Below are 13,108 nucleotides of genomic sequence, written 5' to 3' on the forward strand. Positions count from 1 at the left end.
CAAGTAGTTCTTAAACTAGCATGATTATATCGGAGGGAAACGACAACCCTTCAATTCCTAGTTGCACTTTTTTTTTTGTTTGTTTTGGCAACTGGTGCCCTCAGTTGAGTGTGCTAGTCCTCATACAGCCCTCATGGTCATTTGAGCTTGCATAGTCTCATTCAACAAAGTATAAAATAAAATTAAAAACCATGTATATGCATACACTGTATAAATGTAAAGATATAAATACATATATATATATATATATATATATATATATATATTTATTTATTATAAACATGTCTACATTATGAGTACATGTACAAAATGTATATTTCTATGTATATAAATATGCAAATATACATATGTGCAATATGCACACAAATATAAGAATGCAATGAAATGTGGAAAGGTAAACCATCACACTACACCTGCATATAAACAAGCTGCACGAATGAGTGGCAGCAGGTAAAAACAAGCAAAAGGCAAGCCCAAAAAGCAATCTCCCATGGTGGAACCATAATAACAAGCCTTACAACAGAAGGAAGAGAATACGTCTAAAAGTAATTCCCAGAATGACACAGCCCTCACCACTGAAATAAACAAAACCCAAATTAAAGACAATCATAAGGCCTTTTTCTAGTTATGTTCATAATTCTCAGGATGACAACACAATTCACTGAGCTGTGAACAGTGCTAGCGACACTGAGGGTTAAGATATAGTGAGAGCCTACTTGCCAATAAATTCAGCTCAAACTTTACCCCCCTCTCTCCCCTCCATTTATCCCACGGATGTACCTGAAACAGGCATACCTCCAGCTATCACAGAAAAAGTCCTAAAAGTGTTATCAAAAGCTAAAAAAACACTGCATTATGGGCCCTGACAATATCCCTGGATGCATCTTAAATAGCATGAAGCACAACACCCTCTTAACCCTGTACAACCTCAGCCTCCATAAAGTACTAAGTGACTGGAGCACAGCTACAGTCTCCTGCATAAGGGAGGAAACTTCAGCAGATCCAGGCAATTGCAAACCTCGAATCTGACCAGCCTCATATCATACCGCTCAACTTCTTAGAATTCTAGACAGCGCCAAAAACAGGAATACAAAGGCAAGCAAATTGGGCCAATTTATAAATATTGCTCTTATAAACCTAAAAAGCTGAAAGAATGGAAGGTTTTGAATTAGCAAGTGTTTTCTGAAGGATATGAAGTCTGAAACTCAAATATTGGCCATTATTTAGTGACGTCAATCCACAGTGGTTTGCCAGAAACCCACATTTTATGAGGAACAGACCAAATATACGAGGCAAAAATTTAGACAGCTCAGGAGGTACTTCTCGTATACGTAAAACCATGAAAAGACTAAGCATGGAACTCATCCAAAATGACAAAGGGAACCTCCAAACACTAGACACGCCTCAATCTAGATTTGTCAAGGGCACATCACATTTACTCAACCTGGTGGAGGTTTTTTTGAGAAGGTCACTAAAGAAATGGATGAAGGTAAAATGATACACCTCATCTCTCAATCTGACCAAAGTTTTTAACACAATACGATACAAAGGGTATAAAGAAATACACTGAAAATAAACCCCTATGTCACTCATTGGATTAAAAAAATGGCTCAAAGATAGAGCACTGGACATCCAAACATAGGAAGCTACCTTCAGAGAGAGACCAGTCTGGGATATCGCCTGTTTGGCATTTACTTCTGTGAAGAAAGTCATTATCAAAATCTCTAGCTGACTATGTTTGCAGATGACAGCAAGTTATAAGCGTCACTGAATCTCAAAATGACCTGGCCATCCTCTAGGAAGTCTCGTCTCCAAAAAATAACTGGTGCCAGAATTATGAACTGTAACTAAATGCCAAAACATACATAATCATACACTTTGGAAAACAGTCCAAACTGGGGAACTACCACATTGACAATAAGTATCCAAGAGTAAAACAAGCAATTGTTTGGTACTTCAGAACTTATGTGGACAGCGATCTTTCAACCAACATGTGTCATTGTCATAAGAAAGATTTTCTATAATGCATAACTTATAAAGGAATTGCATCTAGATCTAGAGATGTTATTGTCCCCCTTTACTCAGCCTTTAAGACACTTAAGTACAATGCCCCTTTTGGTATGGAGCTGTCCAAACACATGCATCTGAATGCCCACAGAGGTACCTTACTAAAAGGACACAGGGCCTAAACAATTCCCACGTGGAGAGACTCAAAGCCCTATCATTACATTTAGTACTCTACAGACTGCTAAAAGGTGTCTGGCATGCAAAGCATCCTCCAACCCAAAACTGATGAACTTACTGCACATCAACAAGTCAAATGTTATCAGAAATACTTGGCCCAGGGATCTGCATCTTTTCTGCAACATCAGTAGAATTCTTTGGAGAGGTAGATATACCTCATAGAGAATACCACTGGTCTGGAACAGACTCCCCATTCAAGTAAAACAAAAGTAATCTCTGTCCATATTCCAGCGCACCTTGAATTTGTGGATGGGCTATAGAAAATTTAACCAAAAACTGCTCTCTGCACTACTATGGACAGAAACCACTCCTAAATGCTTCTTCCCACATATGGGGCCATTAAATTTATCTATGGCACAATCCCAGTTACTCTCACTAAGGCTTCAAAATGGCCTGCAGAGGCACGTAACCTAGCCTTGCCTATGGACCTATATAAGAAGTTAAATTCATGAAGGCAGGAAAAAAAGTCGAGAACAAAGTTATGACAGCTTGTACATTATCATTCTGGAACCACAAAATACAACATATTTACTACTTTTACCAAAACACCAGATAAGTCTTGATTAAACCAACTTAATATAAACTTAATATGTATTTACATCATCAACTGTATTCTGTTTTAACATGAATGCATGTATTTTTTATTTACTTACATTTGTTGACCGGGCTACTCTAACTGGATACATGTCCATTTTCAGTAGAGACCCGGGGAGAAAATCTCCAAGTATAGGCAAAAATATAATCAACAATATTAATATGAAATACAAAATATTAAGCTGCATACTATAGTGCAGATAATAACCATAATTGAGAGAAAGAGAATAAAAGTGTACAGAGATTATTTGGTGAGGAGAGAGCTAACCTAAAATATAGAATAATACAGAATATTAGAGGGGAAATACGCAATGAGTAGTAATTTCTAACACTCTAAGAATAAGGGAAAAGGAAAGTGGATTTTTTTTTTTTTTTTTTTTTTTTTTTTTTTACAGAGGAATAGATAGAGGTTAGCTTAATTGTGAGAAGAGGCAGGCAACATAGTTCAGTAGTGTCGGACAGAGAAAGCTTTGAGCAATATACTACAGTAGAGAAGTGAAATAAAAGGAGAGCAGGAGTAGGTGGAGTGGATAATCAGTCAGGGTTAGTACAGGGACACAACCAGTGAGTTTTAAGATGTTCTTTGAGATGATTTTTAAAAAGATGCGTGGAGAAGAGAGAAGACAGTTCACTTGGTAGCAGGTTCCAGGCTTTTCCCACTGTTTGTGAAAAGCGAGCCCCCAGCTTTGTTAGATTTAATAGCGGAGACTAGCTGAGCGAAGAGTTGTAAGGTTTTTGTATGGGTTTATTTACGTATTTGAGAATCATTGTTTAAATACTGTCAGTACAGGAAATGATGTCAATTGTTAAAGAAATTTGAATATTTTTAACAATTGACATCATTTCCTGTACTGACAGTATTTAAACAATGATTCTCAAATGTTAACCGAGACGTGTTAGCTGGATGAAAGAGTTTTTGGAGTTTTGTATGGGGTAGTCAGATTAGTGAGGAAAGGGGTATTATTAGGGTGGTGAAGTATCTTTTGGGTTATAGTAAGTTGTTGACAGAGTAGCTGGTGCTGCAGTTCTAGCCATCCCAGTTGTTTGAGGTTGAGACAGTGATGGGTTCTGAAAGGTTTACCAGTGGCAAATCTGGCTGTTATTTATTATAGCTAGTTGCAAATTTGTTAAGGTTGTTTTTAGAAAGACTGATATAAATGGCAGAAGCATAGTACAGGGGAGAGATCAGGTGTGTCTGGGCAATAGTGGTTCTAGCTGTTGGGGTCAGAAATGGTTTAATTCTATACAGGGAACCTAGTTTTTTGTTGACAGATTTTATGGTAGTGTTAATATGATCGTCACAGGTGAGGTTATTATCTATGGTGATCCCCAGGAGACCGGTTGTAGTATCAGGGGATATGGTGGTTCCATTGTTAGAGGTTATTGTGAAGTGAATTTGTGGTGATTTTTGAGCAGGTGCAAAGAGTAATAATTTTGTTTTTTTTGGGGGGTTCAGGAGGACACAGTGTTGCATGAACCAATTTTCCACAGTCTGAAAAACCGATTGTGTGAGGGTCTGGAGTAAACTTGAGGTTCTAGCTGAGCATATTAAAGTTGAATCCATCAGCATATTGTATTGCAGGTGGCTTGAGGAATTTTGGTATTTAGTTCATTAATAAACATAGAAAAGAGAAGAGGGCCTAGGATTGAGCCTTGAGGTACTCCAATGTTTACAGGGAGGGGAGTTGAGAGCTTATTATTCCAAAGGACTGCTTGCTGTGGGTTGTTTAAATAAAATTTAAACCTTAGTAATGCCTGTGTGTCTAGTGAATGGGCTTGTAATATCTCAAGGAGCAAACAATGGTTGACCATATCAAAGGCTTCTGAAAGGTCGATAAATAGAGCGGAAGAAAGAGTTAGTGTTACGATTTTTGTTTATACAGTCAGAAAAGGATAGCAGGGCAGTTGTGGTGCTGTGGAATGGTCTAAAGCCATGTTGGCAGTTAGCAAGTAAGCTGTTGCAGAGGAGGTAATCAAGAAGTTGTTGGTGAATACATTTTTCCATTATTTTAGCTATTGGAGACAGTAGGGCGATTGGTCTAAAGTTGGAAATATCAGTTGATGTCCCACCTTTATGTAGTGGGATGATATAAGAGACCTTCCATATAAAAGGGATTTCACTTTGAGATAGTTCTATTTATAAGTATGGAAATAGGGTAGGCGATGGCTTTGGCTGCAATTTGCAGGTATTCTGCTGGTAGACTGTCAGCAGCAGGGGTGCATGGCTTGAGTTTTTGGAGGAGGTTACAAATGAGGGATGTAGGTACTGGTTGAATGTGAAAAGAAGGAACTGGGGTTGTTGAGGTATTAGGTGGGAGGGTACTATTGGGTGGTAGAGTATTAGCTAGAGATTGGATGGTTTCTGTAAAGTAGCTGTTAAAGGAATCGGCAATTAGCTTAGGATTGGGGTAGGAGTCTTGGAGTGCCCTGGCTGAAGTAGTTTGTTCATAGCTGACCAGAACTTTTGTGGTTTTTGTTTGTGGGTGTGTTGGAGGCAAGTTTTTTTTGTCTAGCAGAATTTCCTTTTTGGTAGCATTTCTTAATTGTTTAAAGTAGAGGTGATCGGATAGGCTTTTAGGGATTCGCCACTTGGCCCAGATTTTATTTCTTAGAAGGATTTTTTGCTTAGTTTGTTTTGAGAGCCATGGGGCAGGTTTGGCCTTTATACAGAAAGTGTGAATGGGGGCTTGGTAGTAGAGGATTTGAAGGAATTTAGTATTAATTTTTTATTTTTATAGTACACATCTGTGTTACTAATCTGGTTTAAAAAAAACACAGAACTTTTATCAGTACCACAGCTCATTAAATAATCTAATTACCCGCTTAACCTACTTCACAGTCATGGGAAACCAAAGCCATTTCCAGCACAAAGTGGGACATAAATCTATCACAGGACAGACCACACAAACCTACTCATACATGGCATGCACTCCTACATGTAATTTTAGAGGATAAAAAATTCACTTATGATACATCTTTGGAATGTGGGAAGATACTGGAGCAACCAGTAGCGTTAAAGAAATGAAAACATAAGATCAGGATGATTTAAAGAAGCCTATAACATGGAACATTCATCTTGTGTCAGTGGCCAGAGAATGACCAACCAGGATTCAAGAAAATGGCCACAACACAGGTGGTTAAATCAGATATTCACAGGTCTACTTCAGTACATCACTTCCTGTACACCTTGCGATACACAAGTAATGCATAAAAAACAGATGATGTTGGTGTCATACACTGACTACAAAGATAACCAAGCATATACATTTTGTTCCAATTAATCTTATATAATGAAAGGACTACACAGAAATTAAAATAAATGGCACATGCATAAACTGCCAGTATGGAATACACGCACAGCTAATACGTAAACTGTATAAAAGGATTACACCAGATGCTCTCTCAAACCAGAGGACAGGTTATTGTCCTAGGAATAATATGATCAATATGAATTAAAACGCTGGCCATGGGTGAATGTAAAGCGTTAACATGCAACATTATCAGAATGACACGGCAGTGATTTTAGTGACATGGAAAGAAAACAATGTAGTGGGAGGGATAAAGATCATTCGGGGGAGCAGAGTTAAAAAAATACATGAATGGTTAGAAGGAGTATAGAACATTCCGTACAGGAAATAGTTACTTTTTCCAAAACACCAGATAAGTCTTGATTAAACCAACTTAATATAAACTTAATATGTATTTACATCATCAACTGTATTCTGTTTTAACACGAATGCATGTATTTTTTATTTATTTACATTTGTTGACCAGGCTAGTCTAACTGGATACATGTCCATTTTCAGTAGAGGCCCGGGGAGAAAATCTCCAAGTATAGGCAAAAATATAATCAACAATATTAATATGAAATACAAAATATTAAGCTGCATACTATAGTGCAGATAATAACCATAATTGAGAGAAAGAGAATAAAAGTGTACAGAGATTATTTGGTGAGGAGAGAGCTAACCTAAAATATAGAATAATACAGAATATTAGAGGGGAAATATGCAATACAGTTACCGTAAAGGGACAAAAACTATTACACAGGAGTAATTGGCTAAAACAGGTACTTTGGTTATTTGTAAGATGGACCATAGCAATAGGACAATGCAAACACTATAAAATGAAAAAAAAAAAATCTGATAAATATGAATAATTCAAAAAGCAACTCCAAGGCACAAAGTTTACTTGCATGCAAACATGAAATAGAGACAGAGGTTGTGTCGGGGGGGGGATCAATTACCAGCCATAGTAAATGGAAATATAAAAGTAAAGATACAAAGAGTAGAAAAGTACAGTTGTGTACCTACCATAAATGTAGATTCTAGAGTGTATTCACTGTTGCAGTCATTACTCTTGGGTTATCCTGCTGGCAGGCTACCCGCAGTCGGCCAAAATTCCATAGTCTATACCAGGGGTATAAAAGATGCAGCTGATGCCATTTTCTTCAGTTTTTCTTGTCCCAGATGTCAGGAGCCCAATAAATTGGAAGGCTGAAAGAATATGCCAATAAAAATACATGCACAAAAATAACATGTCCTTCATCTACAAGCAAATACACCAAAAAGGTTGTATAGGATAGAGAAGTGCAGATGAGCTCCAGCAAAGAAAAGGGGGATGGTGGGTGGGTAACCTGGACTGCAACAGTGAATACACTCACATCTACATTTATGGTAGGTACACAACTGTACTATGTTCATCGTGTTTCACTGTTGCAGTCATTACTCTTGGGTTGAATCCCAAAGCTAAGGTGTCTGGATGAAAAATGATGAAAGGTTCCACAGCCATGAGTGCTTGTAACTCTGAGCCTTGCAGAGGTTATTGCTAGGAGCAGAGCTGTTTTCCAGGATAAGAATTTTATATCTGCTGTTGATGCTGGCTCGAAAGGAGGCAGTGTATATCGGTTAGGTATTGTAAAATATGAGGGATATTTGGTACACACGCGTCTATGCCTTGCTCCTGGTTCCAAGCAGAGACTCTCTTGCATTTTTCTGCATAAGATTGTCTGGTACTGGGCCTCCTGGCCTCCAAGATAACATCCATAACAGCTTTTGAAAGAGGAGTGTTCTGAATGGCTACATTATCCACCATGCTGCCAGATTTAAGGTCCTGAGTTAGCTGTGCAAGATCTGACTGTTTTGTTGGGACAGCAAGTGAGAAGTCTGAGGCAGTATCCATGCTGGACCTTGAGACAAACTTCAGGACTGGGTACCAGTGCTGGCATGGCCAGTCTGGTGCAATCAGTATAATTTTTGGCTTCTCTTGTCTGACCTTTAGGAGTACCCTGGGAAGGAGAGGCAGTGGGGGAAAGGCATATACTGTTAGATTTTTCCAGCTGAAGGATAGGGCGTCCACTTTCCATGCTTGCTTGTGATAAATCCTTGTGCAAAATCTCTGCATTTGGCAGTTGTGAGGGGAGGCAAATAGATCTATGTCTGGGCATCCCCATTTCCTTATTATCATGCTGAAGACTTGTGGATCCAGTTTCCATTTGTGGGGATCCATGAGGTTTCTGCTTAGTTTGTCTGCCAGAGTATTTGTTTTTCCTGGCAGGAATTGTGCTTGCAGGCAAACTTGAAAAGCCAATGCTGTGTCCCATTAGGTCATTGCTTGTCTGCAGAGGGGGTAGGAGTGTGTACCTCCCTGTTTATGTACCATGACCATAGTGTTGTCTGTCTATCAGTAATTGTCCTGGATGAAGTAGGTCCTTGAAAGCTGTCAGGGCATTTTGAACAGCTAGCATCTCTTTTTGATTGATGTGAAGATGCATCTGGTTTGCAGGCCATGTGCCCTGAATACATTTTTCTGCCATATGGGCCCCCCAGGCATAATCTGATGCATCCGTTAGTCAGTGTTTGTTTGGCTGGGGGTAAACTGAATAGCAGACCCTTGTTGTGGTGACAGGCTTCTGCCCACCATCGAAACTGTTGCAGGCAGGGAATGAGTGCAATTACTGTCTCCAGGCTGTGGCAATGTTGAGTCCAAACACTTTTTAGATACCACTGTAGTTTCCTCATATGCAGTCTGGCATATGGAATTAGTAGAATGCAGGATGCCATGAAACCGAAGGCCTGCAGGATTTTCCTTGCAGATAAGTGGGTTTTTGTTGCCAAATTCTTGTAGTAGTCAGTTGCTTTTGTTTGTCTGGCGTGAGATAAGCCATCTGGGTAGTTTTATTTAGGCTTGCACCCAGGAATATTATCTCTTGAGAGGCACTAGTTTTGATATATTTTTGTTTACTGTGTACCCTAGGCCAATTAGTAATCTTTTTACAAATGCCAGATACTTTAGTAGAATGTCTTTGTTCTCTGCTTGAATTAGGCAGTCGTCCAAATAGGGGTATATTTGAATTCCTTTATGTCTGCAAAATGCAATTACTGGTGCCAGGCATTTTGTGAAGACCCTGGGTACAACAGATAAGCCAAAGGACAGTGCAGAGAACTGGTAATGCATTGAGCCAGCTATGATAGTCTGATTGGGACATGCAGGTATGCCTCTTTTAGGTTCAAAGTTATGAGCCAAGCTTTCTTGCCCAGCATGGGCAGTAGCTGCTGCAGAGTCAACATCTTGAATTTTGGAACTTCCAGAAACGTATTTAGCATAGACAGGTCCAGTATTGGTCTCCAGGTTTTGTCCTTTCTGGGTACTAGGAAAAGCGTGGAGTAAAATCCTTGCCCCTGCGCTCTTGTTGTGGTACATGCTGAATGGCACTCCTATCCACGAGGGCTGTAATTTGTTTTTGTGCCTCTGCCCATTGATTGTGGGTCAGGTCTAGCATACCTTTTGACCTTGGTAGAGTGTGAAAATGGAACCTATAGCCTTGGGACACTATGTTCAGGACTCATTTGTCTTGGGTAATCCTTTGCCAATTTGATGAAAAAAGTGCTATTTTTCTCCCTAAGGGGGCTGCCAAATGAAAAGTGCTTGGATCTGGTAGAGGAAAGTCATTGGGACTGTTTCCTGAAAGGTTGTGATTTGTCTTCTCCGCTTTTGGAGGTAGGAGCACCCCATTGTTTAGGCCTGTATGAGCTTGGGGCTGAAATCTGCCTCTGGGACACCTGTATCTGCCTCTTTGTGGTCCGACGCTGGAAAGGACCAAATTTTAGAAGGCCCGTTTCTCCTAAACCTGGGTGGCTGTACCTGTAAGAAATCCTCGACTGTCTGCATGGATTTTGCTTTATCCTCCATTTTTTTCAACACCTCTTCTGCTTTAGTACCAAAGTATCAAGCTGTAATGGTGCATCTAAAAATTTTGCTTTAACATGATCAGGCAGATTTTGGTCCTTTAACCAAGCATGCCTTCTAACAGAACCTGTAACAGCGGCCCTACAAGAGGCCTCCAGGGAATCATAACCACATTGCAAAGTATGCTTTCCCACTTGTTCAGCTGCATGCAATAAATCCTGCAATTCCTTGTTCTCTGAACATTCAGTATTTGTCAACATAAGCAGTGACATTAAATATTGCTGATATTTAAGCATATGAAACTGACAATTTAAAGCCCTTGCGGCCAGGGTTGCAGAAGTGTAGACTCCCCCCCATCTGTCTAGAGACCTGGAATCCCTATCAGAGGGGACAGGGTTTTTTTGCAGTGGAAGCTTTAACCCCCTTGGGACCCTGAGATGTAGTTCCTGGGTGAGCAACGGGGTTTTTATACAGGAATTTGAGAATCCGGGACCTTGTAGTATCTGTCTGGCTTAGCAGGTGCAGGGGATAAGGAGTCTGGGGACAGGCCGGACTCTGAAAATACATCTACAATGTCTAGAACAGGTGGAATAGCAAGGGGTCTGTGCTGAGGAAGTAGAAAGTCTCTGAGCCTTTTCTTAGATTCAGAATAACCTTGGCTCTCCCAGTGGAAATGTTCCCTCATGGTATGCAGGGTTTCCCCAAAATAATAATCCTCAGTAGGAGAGGCTGAAGGAATGGATTCTTCAGCATCAGAATCCTCATAGGGAAGCATGGAGTAATCCTGTTCAGAAGAGGAATCGGAGGAAATAGAAACCCGATCAGAAGAATCACACTGTCTCTTGCCAAGTGGATGGGAGCCCCTGATCAAAGTAATTAGGTCTTCGGCCATTTTAAGCATTTGTTTTTTAGGCATGGAAGTCAGAGTAGGAGAATGCTGTACTTGTTTCTTTGTCTTTAGTGCTGTTTTAGTCTTTGAAGCTGAAGATGGCTTAATATATAGTTGTGTAGGTCTGAAGACACCCTCAGAAGCAGATGCCTGCTCAGCGGCTCCGGACCCATCTGAGGGAATGATTTCTGAGTGTCCAATACCTTGAGTATCCAGAAGCCCAGTCGGCTCCACTTGGGAGTCGGAAGTGGCCTGTGGCTCTGAGGTAGTGGGTGCCAGTGGCTGCAAAAGCGCCCACTGAGAACCGGCGAACCAGTGACTGGCACAGCAGAGGCTTCGACGTCAGTTTTGGACCTCGGATGCCTATCTTTTTCCTTGTCCTTGCGTTTTTTGTAAACTCCAGTTGTCAGCTGATCCGACTGCATTAAATCTTCGGCCAAAGTAATGGAATGTAAAATCGAACAGACGCTTGATAGTGCGTTGGCTAAATCTAGCACAAAACCGACAACTAGCAACATTATGATCAGGGCCTAGGCAAGGAATACAGTAAGAGTGAAAATCCTTATGAGGTATTTGCTTCCCACAAGAAATACAATTGTTAACTTTTTCTGACATCGGACTGGAGCAAGAAAAAGTTTCCCCAACGGGGTACTTAGTTTTAATGAAGACTTCGGTTCTGAAATTAGTATTTGAAAATCTCAGGAGTCGGCTAAACGGCACTTGCCAACTACTTTTGCTTCGGGCACCGCGCGGCAAGAAAGACTGCAGAAAATGGTGTTGGCTGCATCTTTTAAACCCCTGGAGCACTGACGTCAGGGAAGAGGTGACAGCAACCGACGCCGGACCTAGACTTTGGAATTCTGGCCGACTGCGGGGAGCCTGCCAGCAGGATAACCCAAGAGTAATGACTGCAACAGTGAAACACGATGAACATCAGTCCTTGAACTTACTCTGGAGAGGAGACCAGGGAAGAATCTTAAGACTACAAAAAAGCAAGAAAAAGTTTTGGATGCATAAACAGAGTACTATATACAAACACCAGCCAAATGTTAGGTAACTAAATGCCAACTGTTTTCGGCAGAGTTAATAAATGGGAACTGCTGACACTGCTGTAGTCACAAAATTAGATGGAAAAAGGGGGTTGGGGATATGGTCATCAGGTTACTCAGAGATGACATAGTATTAAAGAAGACAAAGCAGCAAGCTCAGTAACAATGGAAACGCCATCTGCATTACAAGAGAGAGAGGAAAAAAAGACTGGACACAGTGAATGGGCTTGTCTGAAAAGCTGAAGTGAAAGTGAAAACAACCGTGCTAGTCACCTACAGAACAAATAAAGATGTTGAACTACATTGAAAGAACAGAATAGTCAAAAGGAAAACTATTGCAGTGGAATTTATTCTGTCAAAAGCAGATGTGACAATTCTAACATACTGTAAAGCAAATATCAACATCAATAGTGGGGAAATGTTTTGAATGAAACTGAAAAAGGTGTAAAACAGTTTAAAATTCTAAACTTTATCCAACCACCCACAACCTTGTTTCCATTTTGCACAAAGGGTTGGGGGTGTCACTTCCACAGAAATAATCACCTAGAGCCAAGATTCACACCAGTTTAGATCAAGTACTGTAAATGCTTGTTTCACATCACTGCACCTGAAACAAAATGGGCCTATCCAAATTACAGCAGATCTCTGGTGTTAGCATACAAAAAAAAAAAACATATGGAGAGAAAATTCCATCCACAGCATGACTTCACATAAACGAGGAAAGAACAAACATCATAAGCATTTAAAATAAAACCCTTATACTTTATACAGGGCACCTGAAAATTAACAGGGGAAAAGGCAGCACACCAATGCATGCATGCAGTCACACACATTCATACCATAACAAAGGACAATGTCACTTGTTTAGCTTTGTTTTCTGAGAACTCCTTTGGTGTAACCCAACATTGGAGAGACCATACATGTTGAAGGTCACACAAGAAAATTTTATGCAATTATAAAGACTGGAAACCATTTCACCAGAATCCAACAGGTTGCAGATTTCCTGAACACAATTTTATATTAAAAATATGCAAGACCATAACTTTAGGGAGTACATTAAATACTACATTAGCCCCAGAATAAACACATGCTGATCACACCTCTATTAGCTATAAATTTGGATTATGAATCGCAATATATCAAA

At 40.0% G+C, this 13,108-nt stretch overlaps 1 protein-coding gene across 1 annotated transcript in view; it reads right to left on the bottom strand.

Moving 5' to 3' along the window:
• Window positions 1–13,108, bottom strand: part of KRTCAP3 (keratinocyte associated protein 3) — a 371,008-nt gene that overhangs the window by 33,141 nt on the left and 324,759 nt on the right. The gene's annotated exons all lie outside the window — the stretch shown is intronic.

Source organism: Protopterus annectens, chromosome 2.part0, assembly GCF_019279795.1.
Source record: "Protopterus annectens isolate FY-2018-M chromosome 2.part0, PAN1.0, whole genome shotgun sequence".
NCBI lineage: Eukaryota > Metazoa > Chordata > Ceratodontiformes > Protopteridae > Protopterus > Protopterus annectens.